Raw genomic sequence first — 12,329 nt, forward strand, 5'->3', positions numbered from 1 at the left:
GCACTTTTAGCAGAAATGTGGTGGGAGGGGGGAGGGCTGCTCCAACCGTGTGGGGTGAGAGGGCCTGGATGACCTTCCCCCCCGACTGATCCAGAGAACTAACAAGGTCCGGACACAAGGAGGTTGAGATGCTGGACTTGAGGAGGACAGCACAGGCCCACCTGGGAGGGGAAAGAAACTGAGTGGGTCTCACAGCTGCCCAGCTCACCCCCTCGAGAATGTTTCCAGGACCCAGGCCAGAAACCCAGGTGGAATGCCATGGATCCCTCAGTTTTAGAGCTGGTCTTGGAATTGGGGGCGTTGTGGGGCAGCTAGTGTCCGGGGTCAGGATGCCAGAGAGAAGAGAGCTGTTCTGAGAAACTCCCCTGTCCACGGAGGGCCTCCCTTAAGTGTCCCCTGAGAAATGATAAGCAAACAGGTGTGAGGCTGAGCCTGGGAAAACCCATAAAGTTAGCTGGACTGATTGGCAGAGATGAGAGACAGCCTTAAATGGACCTGCCCCCACCAGCCTGTTGGAAATATTCATAAGTCTCAGGACATGGGGTGGCTCTTCCGAAGGATGTTGCCTCAATTCTGAGAGAAAATAGTAGGAATGGAAGAGGAGAACTTAGCACAGACGCCCAGATATTAAAAGGAAATGCAATAAGCAATTAAGGTGATATGGACTCATTCTTTGAAGGCACAAATAACCAAAATTCACTTAAAAAAACCCAGATCTCCTCAATTGTCCTGTATCAACTTAACATATCTTGTTTTTTAGGGCAGTTTTAGGTTCAGAGCAAAACTGAGTAGGAAGTACAGAGTTCCTATATATCCATACCCTCACACAGGTGCAGCCTACCCTACCATCAGTATCTTGTGATTTGATGCATTTGTTACAAATGGGCTATATTTGTTATAATGCATAAACCTACACTGACATGTTAATATCACCCAAATTCCATAGTTTACATTAGAGTTACTCTTACTGTTGCTAAGTTCTATGTGTTTTGATAACTGTATTATAGCACATGTGGAGCATTACGGAATAGTTTCCCTGCCCTAAAAATCCTCTGTGCTCCATCTGTTCATCTCTTCTTCCCTGCTAACCCTGGCAACCACTGATCTTTTTACCGACTCCATAGTTTTGTCTTTTCCAGAATGTCATATCCTTGGAACCATCAGGAGTGGAAGCTTTTCAGATTGGCTTCTTTCACTTAGGACTGTGCATTTACATTTCCTTCATGTTCCTTCATGCCTTGATAGCCTTTTTCTATTTTTTTTTATTGAGGGAAAATATTCATAACACAAAGTTTACAACCTTAACCACTTTAAAGTGTACAGTTCAATGGTATTAAGTACATTCATAACCATGTGTAACCATCACCACTATCCATACTTGGAACTCTTTATCTTGCAAAACAAACTCTATACACATTAAACAACAATTCCCATACTTCCTTTCTCACAGCTCCTGGAAAGCATCATTCTACTTTTTGTCTCTAAAGTACTTCGTGTAGGTGAAATCCCAAAGTGTTTGTCTTTTTGTGACTGGCTTATTTATCTTACCATAATGTCCTCATGCTTCGTCCATAATAGTGCCAGATTTACTTCTTGTTAACAGGTGAATAATATTCCATTCTATGGGTGTACCACGTTTTGCTTATCCATTCATCTAGCAGTGAACACCTGAATGACTTCCACTTTTTAGCTATTGTGAAAAATGCTTCTATGAATGTGGTATTACAAATTTCTCTTCAAGATTCTGCTTTCAATTCTTTTCAGCACAGACCCAGTAGAAATACTGGATCATACACTAATGCTACTTTTAATGTATTGAGGAACCATCATACTGATTTCCACGTAGCTGTACTGGTTCATGTTCCCGCCAACAGTGTACAAGTGTTCCAGTTTCTTCACAATCTCACCTATATTTATGTTTTTTTTAAAATAAATGGTCATTCTTCTAAGAGGTGTAAGGTGGTACCTCACTGTAGTTTTGATTTGCATTTCTCTAATGATTAGTTCTATTGAGTATATTTTCATGTGCTTATTGGCCATTTGTATATCTTCTTTGGAAAAATGTCTATTCGTGGCCTTTGCTCATTTCTGAGTTAGGATTTTTGTTGTTACTGAGTTTTAGGAGTTCTCTATACGTTCTGGATATCAATCTCGTATCAGATATATGATTTTCAAATGTTTCCTCACATTTCTTTGGGTTCCCTTTGTTCTCTGTTGATATTACATTTTCATGAAAAATATTTAAAATTTTCATAAAGTCCCATCTCTATATTTTCTTATGCTGACTGTGTCATTGGTGTCATATCCAGGAAATGACTGCCAAATTCAAGGTTGTGAAGTTTTGTCCTATTTTTTCTTCAAAGAGTTTTATAGTTACAGATCTTACATTTAGATTGAGGATCCACTTTGAGTTAATTTTGTGTATGATGTTAGGTATGGATCTAACTTCATTCTTATGCATGTGAATATCTAATTTCCCTAGAACCATTTGTTGAAAAGACTGTCTTTTCTCCAGTGAATGGACTTAATGCCCTTGTCAAAAATGGTTTGACCGATTGTGTGAGGGTTTGTTTTTGGATCCTGTATTCTCTTCCATTCATCTCTATGTCTGACTTTGTGCCAGTGCCACTCTATTTGATTACTGTCGCTTTGTAGTGAGCTTTGAAATTAGGGAGTATGATTCCTCTGGCTTTGTTCTTTTTCAGGATTTTTCTTTTTTGGTTATTCAAGGTCCCTTAAGATTCCATATAAATTTTAGAATGAGTTTTTTTTTTTATTTCTGTGAAAAGTCATCAATGTTGATAGCAGCTGCATTTAATATGTAGATTGGTTTGGATAGTAATGATATTTTAACAATATTAAAGCTTCCAATCCATAAATATGGGGTGTCTTTCCATTTACTTATGTCTTCTTGCATTTCTTTCAACAATGATTTGTAGTTTTCACTGGATAAGTTTTTGACCTCCTTGATTAATTCCTAAGTATTTTACTTTTTGATGATATTCTAAATGGAATCATTTTTGTAATTTCCTTTTAGGGTTATTCATTATTAGTGTATAGAAATGCAACTAATTTTTTATATATTGACTTTGTATCCTGCTGTTTTGCTGAATTCACTTATTAGTTGTAATGGTTTTGTGTGTAGGTATGGAATTTTTCAGATTTTGTACACATAAGGATTATGTATATATAACATCTGTGAATGGAGATGATTTTACTTCTTCTTTTTCAACTTAAACGGCTTTTATTTTTCCTTTTGTCCAGCTGCTCTCCTAGAACTTCCAGGACTGATGAATAGCAGTAGCAAAAGTGGGCAACCCTGCCTTGCTCCTGATCTTAAAAGAAAAGCTTTCAGTCTTTCAATGTTGAGTGTGATGTTTGCTGTGGGTCTTTCATATACATATTTTTTTTTTATTATGTTGAGACAGTTTCCTTCTACTTTCAGTTTGTTGAGTGTTTTTATCATAAAAAGTGTTGAATTTTGTCAAGTGCGTTTTCTGCATCAATTGAGATGATTATGGATTTCCCCCTCCATTCCATTAATGTGGTGTGTTATATTCATTGATGTTCATATCACTCCTTCCACCCTCGCATTCTGGCAGGAGATCCCCCTTGGTCATGGTGTACAATTCTTTTAATTTGCTGCTGAATTCAGTTTGCTAGTATTTTGATGAGGATTTTTGTAAGAGACTGAATGCTTTTCCTCTAAGACCAGGAGCAAGACACAGGTGTCTTCTCTCTGCATTCTTTCAACATCATACTTAAGATCACATCTTGGGCAACAAAATAACAAATAAAAGGGTGCATACCAAAGAAATGAAATCATCTCTACTCACAGAGGATGTGATTGTCCACATTGAAAACCCTTAAAATCTACAAAAAGAGTCGTAGAAATACATGAGGGTTTAGCAAGTTGAAGGATGCAAGCCTGGAGTAAGAAAAATTAATTATATTTCTTGGACTTCCCTGGGAACTCAGTCGATAAGAATCCACCTGCCAATGCAGGGGACATGGATTCGACCCCTGACTGGGGAAGATTGCACAGACTGCAGAGCAACGAAAGCCAGTGCACCCCAACTACAGCCTGCATGCCACAGTTACTGAAGCCCACTCACCTAGGGGGCTTCCCAGGTGGCTTAGTGGTAAAGAATCCACCTGCTAGTGCAGAAGACACAGGCAATGCAGGTTCCATCCCTGGGTTGGGAAAATCCCCTGGAGGAGGACATGGCAACCCACTCCAGGATTCTTGGCTGGAAAATTCCATGGACAGTGCAGCCTGGTGGGCCACAGTCCATGGGGGTCACAAATAGTCAGACACGACTAGCAACTGAGCGTGCGTGCATGTATACACTCTAGGATCTGCAAGCTACACCTACGGAGCCTACCTGCTGCAACCACAGAAGCCTGTGCACCGTAAGCCCAGACTCCACAGCAAGAGAAGCCACCGCAGCGAGAAAGCCCGTGTACCACAACTAGAAAAAGCCCTCACACAGGAAAGAAGACCCAGCACCACCAAAAATAATAATAATAATACATAAGCAAATAATTTTAGAAACTACTTATATTTCTATATAATAGCAATAAAAATTGAATTAAGTTTTTTGTTTAAAAGTATATTAGCATAAAAAAATAAAAACAGGTACAAATTTTACAGATTATGTACAGAATGACATCTATAAAAACACTGATGAAAGAAAAAGAAGACACAAATAAGTGTAGAACTAGACCATGTCTACATGTTTAAATATTATTATGATGTCAGTTGCCTCCAAACTGGGGTCTCCCTGGTAGTTCAGCTGGTAAAGGATCTGCCTGCAATGCAGGATACCCTGGTTTGATTCCTGGGTTGGGAAGATCCCCTGGAGAAGTGACAGACTACCCACCCCAGTACTCTTGGGCTTCCCTGGTGGCTGAGATGTTAGAGAATCTGCCTGCAATGCAGGAAACATGGGTTCAATCCCTGGCTTGGAAAGATCCCCTGGAGGAGGGCTTGGCAACCCGGTCCAGGATTCTTGCCTGGAGAATCCCCAAGGACAGAGGAGCCTGGCAGGATACAGTCCATGGGGTCACGAAGAGTTGGACACGACTAAGCGACTAAACACAACACATCACCTCCAAATTGATCTATAGATTCAAAGTAATTGCAATAACAAATAGGATTTCTTTGTTGGTGTGAATAAGTTGACCCTAAATTTATTTGGAAAGACAAAGGAGCTCAAGGAGCCACAAAATTTAAAAATGAGGAAGAAAGTTGGAGGTTTTATCCTATCTGACTTCAGTATTTACCATAAAGCTATAATAATCAAAACAGTCCAATGCTAGCAAAGGTACAGGCCCAGATGAATGATACAGAAAAGAAAAACAGGCCCACACAAATGAAATCAATTGATTTTTTATAAAAGTGCAAAGGCAATTGGGAACAATGGATGTCTCTATGCAAAACAAAAAAGTAAACCTTGACCCGTACCTCAATTTTTTTTAAATTTTATTTTATTTTTAAACTTTACAATATTGTATTAGTTTTGCCAAATATCGAAATGAATCCACCACAAGTATACCCGCGTTCCCCATCCTGAACCCTCCTCCCTCCTCCCTTCTCCTACCCTCCCTCTGGGTCGTCCCAGTGTACCAGGCCCAAGCATCCAGTACCGTGTATCGAACCTGGACTGGCGACTCGTTTCATACATGATAATATACATGTTTCAATGCTATTCTCCCAAATCTCCCCACCCTCTCCCTCTCCCACAGAGTCCATAAGACTGATCTATACATCGGTGTCTCTTTTGAAGTCTCGTACACAGGGTTATTGTTACCATCTTTCTAAATTCCATATATATGCGTTAGTATACTGTATTGGTGTTTTTCTTTCTGGCTTACTTCACTCTGTATAATAGGTTCCAGTTTCATCCATCTCATTAGAACTGATTCAAATGTATTCTTTTTAATGGCTGAGTAATACTCCATTGTGTATATGTACCACAGCTTTCTTATCCATTCATCTGCTGATGGGCATCTAGGTTGCTTCCATGTCCTGGCTATTATAAACAGTGCTGCGATGAACATTGGGGTACACATGTCTCTTTCCCTTCTGGTTTCCTCAGTGTGTATGCCCAGCAGTGGGATTGCTGGATCATAAGGCAGTTCTATTTCCAGTTTTTTAAGGAATCTCCACACTGTTCTCCATAGTGGCTGTACTAGTTTGCATTCCCACCAACAGTGTAAGAGAGTTCCCTTTTCTCCACACCCTCTCCAGCATTTATTGCTTGTAGACTTTTGGATCGCAGCCATTCTGACTGGCGTGAAATGGTACCTCATAGTGGTTTTGATTTGCATTTCTCTGATAATGAGTGATGTTGAGCATCTTTTCATGTGTTTGTTAGCCATCTGTATGTCTTCTTTGGAGAAATGTCTATTTAGTTCTTTGGCCCATGTTTTGATTGGGTCATTTATTTTTCTGGAGTTGAGCTGTAGGAGTTGCTTGTATATTTTTGAGATTAGTTGTTTGTCCATTGCTTCATTTGCTATTATTTTCTCCCATTCTGAAGGTTGCCTTTTCACCTTGCTAATAGTTTCCTTTGATGTGCAGAAGCTTTTAAGTTTAATTAGGTCCCATTTGTTTATTTTTGCTTTTATTTCCAATAGTCTGGGAGGTGGGTCATAGAGGATCCTGCTGTGATGTATGTCAGAGAGTGTTTTGCCTATGTTCTCCTCTAGGAGTTTTATAGTTTCTGGTCTTACATTTAGATCTTTAATCCATTTTGAGTTTATTTTTGTGTATGGTGTTAGAAAGTGTTCTAGTTTCATTCTTTTACAAGTGGTTGACCAGTTTTCCCAGCACCACTTGTTAAAGAGATTGTCTTTAATCCATTGTATATTCTTGCCTCCTTTGTCAGAGATAAGGTGTCCATAGGTGCGTGGATTTATCTCTGGGCTTTCTATTTTGTTCCATTGATCAATATTTCTGTCTTTGTGCCAGTACCGTACTGTCTTGATAACTGTGGCTTTGTAATAGAGCCTGAAGTCAGGTAGGTTGATTCCTCCAGTTCCATTCTTCTTTCTCAAGGTAGCCTTGGCTATTCGAGGTTTTTTTGTATTTCCATACAAATTGTGAAATTATTTTTTCTAGCTCTGTGAAGAATACCGTTGGTGGCTTGAATGGGATTGCATTGAATCTATAAATTGCTTTGGGTAGTATACTCATTTTCACTATATTTATTCTTCCAATCCATGAACATGGTATATTTCTCCATCTGTTAGTGTCCTCTTTGATTTCTTTCACCAGTGTTTTATAGTTTTCTATATATAGGTCTTTAGTTTCTTTAGGTAGATATATTCTTAAGTATTTTATTCTTTCTGTTGCAATGGTGAATGGAATTGTTTCCTTAATTTCTCTTTCAGTTTTCTCATTATTAGTGTATAGGAATGCAAGGGATTTTTGTGTGTTGATTTTATATCCTGCAACTTTACTATAATCATTGATTAGTTCTAGTAATTTTCTGGTGGAGTCTTTAGGGTTTTCTATGTAAAGGATCATGTCATCTGCAAACAGTGAGAGTTTTACTTCTTCTTTTCCAATTTGGATTCCTTTTATTTCTTTTTCTGCTCTGATTGCTGTGGCCAAAACTTCCAAAACTATGTTGAATAGTAATGGTGAAAGTGGGCACCCTTGTCTTGTTCCTGACTTTAGAGGAAATGCTTTCAATTTTTCACCATTGAGGATAATGTTTGCTGTGGGTTTGTCATATATAGCTTTTCTTATGTTGAGGTATGTTCCTTCTATTCCTGCTTTCTGGAGAGTTTTTATCATAAATGGATGTTGAATTTTGTCAAAGGCTTTCTCTGCGTCTATTGAGATAATCATATGGTTTTTGTTTTTCAATTTGTTAATGTGGTGTATAACATTGATTGATTTGCGGATATTGAAGAATCCTTGCATCCCTGGGATAAAGCCCACTTGGTCATGGTGTATGATCTTTTTAATGTGTTGTTGGATTCTGATTGCTAGAATTTTGTTAAGGATTTTTGCATCTATGTTCATCAGTGATATTGGCCTGTAGTTTTCTTTTTTTGTGGGATCTTTGTCAGGTTTTGGTATTAGGGTGATGGTGGCCTCATAGAATGAGTTTGGAAGTTTACCTTCCTCTGCAATTTTCTGGAAGAGTTTGAGCAGGATAGGTGTTAGCTCTTCTCTAAATTTTTGGTAGAATTCAGCTGTGAAGCCGTCTGGACCTGGGCTTTTGTTTGCTGGAAGATTTTTGATTACAGTTTCAATTTCCGTGCTTGTGATGGGTCTGTTAAGATTTTCTATTTCTTCCTGGTCCAGTTTTGGAAAGTTGTACTTTTCTAAGAATTTGTCCATTTCTTCCACATTGTCCATTTTATTGGCATATAATTGTTGATAGTAGTCTCTTATGATCCTTTGTATTTCTGTGTTGTCTGTTGTGATCTCTCCATTTTCATTTCTAATTTTATTGATTTGATTTTTCTCCCTTTGTTTCTTGATGAGTCTGGCTAATGGTTTGTCAATTTTATTTATCCTTTCAAAGAACCAGCTTTTGGCTTTGTTGATTTTTGCTATGGTCTCTTTTGTTTCTTTTGCATTTATTTCTGCCCTAATTTTTAAGATTTCTTTCCTTCTACTAACCCTGGGGTTCTTCATTTCTTCCTTTTCTAGTTGCTTTAGGTGTAGGGTTAGGTTATTTATTTGACTTTTTTCTTGTTTCTTTAGGTATGCCTGTATTGCTATGAACTTTCCCCTTAGGACTGCTTTTAAAGTGTCCCACAGGTTTTGAGTTGTTGTGTTTTCATTTTCATTCGTTTCTATGCAAATTTTGATTTCTTTTTTGATTTCTTCTGTGATTTGTTGGTTATTTAGCAGGGTGTTGTTCAGCCTCCATATGTTGGAATTTTTAATAGTTTTTCTCCTGTAATTGAGATCTAATCTTACTGCATTGTGGTCAGAAAAGATGCTTGGAATGATTTCTATTTTTTTGAATTTACCAAGGCTAGATTTATGGCCCAGGATGTGATCTATCCTGGAGAAGGTCCCATGTGCGCTTGAGAAAAAGGTGTAATTCATTGTTTTGGGATGAAATGTCCTATAGATATCAAATAGGTCTAACTGGTCTATTGTATCGTTTAACGTTTGTGTTTCGTTGTTAATTTTCTGTTTAGTTGATCTATCCATAGTTGTGAGTGGGGTATTAAAGTCTCCCACTATTATTGTGTTATTGTTAATTTCTCCTTTCATACTTGTTAGCATTTGTCTTACATATTGCGGCGCTCCCGTGTTGGGTGCATATATATTTATAATTGTTATATCTTCTTCTTGGATTGATCCTTTGATCATTAGGTAGCGACCATCTTTGTCTCTTTTCACAGCCTTTGTTTTAAAGTCTATTTTATCTGATATAAGTATTGCTACTCCTGCTTTCTTTTGGTCCCTATTTGCATGGAAAATCTTTTTCCAGCCCTTCACTTTCAGTCTGTATGTGTCCCCTGTTTTGAGGTGGGTCTCTTGTAGACAACATATGTAGGGGTCTTGTTTTTGTATCCATTCAGCCAGTCTTTGTCTTTTGGTTGGGGCATTCAACCCATTTACATTTAAGGTAATTACTGATAAGTATGATCCTGTTGCCATTTACTTTATTGTTTTGGGTTCGAGTTTATACACTGTTTTTGTGTTTCCTGTCTAGAGAATATCCTTTAGTATTTGTTGGAGAGCTGGTTTGGTGGTGCTGAATTCTCTCAACTTTTGCTTGTCTGAGAAGCTTTTGATTTCTCCTTCATATTTGAATGAGATCCTTGCTGGGTACAATAATCTGGGCTGTAGGTTATTTTCTTTCATCACTTTAAGTATGTCTTGCCATTCCCTCCTGGCTTGAAGAGTTTCTATTGAAAGATCAGCTGTTATCCTAATGGGAATTCCCTTGTGTGTTGTTTGTTGTTTTTCCCTTGCTGCTTTTAATATTTGTTCTTTGTGTTTGATCTTTGTTAATTTGATTAATATGTGTCTTGGGGTGTTTTGTCTTGGGTTTATCCTGTTTGGGACTCTCTGGGTTTCTTGGACTTTGGTGATTATTTCCTTCCCCATTTTAGGGAAGTTTTCAACTATTATCTCCTCAAGTATTTTCTCATGGTCTTTCTTTTTGTCTTCTTCTTCTGGGACCCCTATGATTCGAATGTTGTAGCGTTTAATATTGTCCTGGAGGTGTCTGAGATTGTCCTCATTTCTTTTAATTCGTTTTTCTTTTATCCTCTCTGATTCATTTATTTCTACCATTCTCTCTTCTAATTCACTAATCCTATCTTCTGCCTCTGTTATTCTACTATTTGTTGCCTCCAGAGTGTTTTTAATTTCATTTATTGCATTATTCATTTTATATTGACTCTCTTTTATTTCTTCTAGGTCCTTGTTAAACCTTTCTTGCATCTTCTCGATCTTAGTCTCCAAGCTATTTATCTGTGATTCCATTTTGATTTCAAGATTTTGGATCAATTTCACTATCATTATTCGGAATTCTTTATCAGGTAGATTCCCTATGTCTTCCTCTTTAGTTTGGTTTGGTGGGCTTTTATCCTGTTCCTTTATCTGCTGGGTATTCCTCTGTCTCTTCATCTTGTTTAAATTGCTGAGTTTGGGGTGTCCTTTCTGTATTCTGGCAGTTTGTGGAGTTCTCTTTATTGTGGCATTTCCTCGCTCTGTGTGGGTTTGTACAGGTGGCTTGTCAAGGTTTCTTGGTTAAGGAAGCTTGTGTCGGTGTTCTGGTGACTGGAGCTGTATTTCTTCTCTCTCCTTTCGAAGACTTGGGTTGCTTTTCTGGGTGCCTGATGTCCTCTGCCGGCTTTCAGAAGTTGTTTTGTGGAATTTACTCAGCGTTTAAATGTTCTTTTGATGAATTTGTGGGGGAGAAAGTGTTCTCCCCGTCCTACTCCTCCGCCATCTTAGCTCCTCTCCCTCAATTTTTACTTAATGTAAAACTTTAATCAAAGATTACCAGAGACCTAAATATAAAATGTAAAAGTTTTAAACTTTCAGAGGAAAACATTGAAGAAAATCTTTGTGACCTTGTGGTTAGGCAGAGTTCTTAGATTCAATACCGAAAGCATGATTGCTAAAAGAAAAAAAATAATACCCTGAAAAAAAAAGAAACTGATAAAACAGTTTATCAGTATTAATCTGTTTTGTTCATCAAAAGACACTCTTTTTTATTATCATTATTTTTTTTCACTTTACAACATTGTATTGGTTTTGCAATACATCAACGTGCATCCACCACGGGTGTACACGTGTTCCCCATCCTGAACCCCCCTCCCACCTCCCTCCCTATACCATCCCTCTGGGTCATCCCAGTGCACCAGCCCCAAGCTTCCTGTATCCTGCATCGAACCTGGACTGGCGATTCATTTCTTATATGATATTATACATGTTTTAATGCCATTCTCCCAAATCATTCCCCCTCCACCTCTCTCCCACAGAGTCCAAAAGACTGTTCTATGCATCTGTGTCTCTTTTGCTGTCTCACATACAGGGTTGTTGTTGCCATCTTTCTAAATTCCATATATATGCATTAGTATACTGTATTGGTGTTTTTCTTTCTGGCTTACTTCACTCTGTATAATAGGCTCCAGTTTCATCCACCTCATTAGAACTGATTCAAATGTATTCTTTTTAATGGCTGAGTAATACTCCATTGTGTGTATGTACCACGGCTTTCTTATCCATTCATCTGCTGATGGACATCTAGGTTGCTTCCATGTCCTGGCTATTATAAACAGTGCTGCGATGAACATTGGGGTACACGTGTCTCTTTCCCTTCTGGTTTCCTCGGTTTGTATGCCCAGCAGTCGGATTCCTGGGTCATATGGCAGTTCTATTTCCAGTTTTTTAAGGACTCTCCACACTGTTCTCCATAGTGGCTGTACTAGTTTGTATTCCCACCAACAGTGTAAGAGGGTTCCCTTTTCTCCACATCCTCTCCAGCATTTATTGCTTGTAGACTTTTGGATCACAGCCATTCTGACTGGTGTGAAATGGTACCTCACTGTGGTTTTGATTTGTATTCTTTGATTATGAGTGATGTTGAGCATCTTTTCATGTGTTTGTTAGCCATCTGTATTTCTTCTTTGGAGAAACATCTATTTAGTTCTTTGGCCCATTTTTTTATTGGGTCATTTATTTTTCTGGAATTGAGCTGCAGGAAGCCATATGATTATCTCAGTAGATGCAGAGAAAGCCTTTGATAAAATTCAACATCCATTTATGATAAAAACTCTCCAGAAAGCAGGAATAGAAGGAACATACCTCAACATAAGAAAAGCTATATATG

General features: G+C 38.2%; 1 protein-coding gene across 1 annotated transcript in view; it reads left to right on the top strand.

The window, feature by feature from the left end:
• TSPEAR (thrombospondin type laminin G domain and EAR repeats) overlaps nt 1-12,329 on the top strand; it is a 185,653-nt gene that overhangs the window by 100,882 nt on the left and 72,442 nt on the right. The window lies entirely within an intron of this gene.

The sequence above is a fragment of the Bos grunniens genome, chromosome 1 (assembly GCF_055505025.1).
Source record: "Bos grunniens cultivar Pamir isolate PY7600 chromosome 1, Bosgru_T2T1.0, whole genome shotgun sequence".
Classification (NCBI taxonomy): Eukaryota; Metazoa; Chordata; class Mammalia; order Artiodactyla; family Bovidae; genus Bos; species Bos grunniens.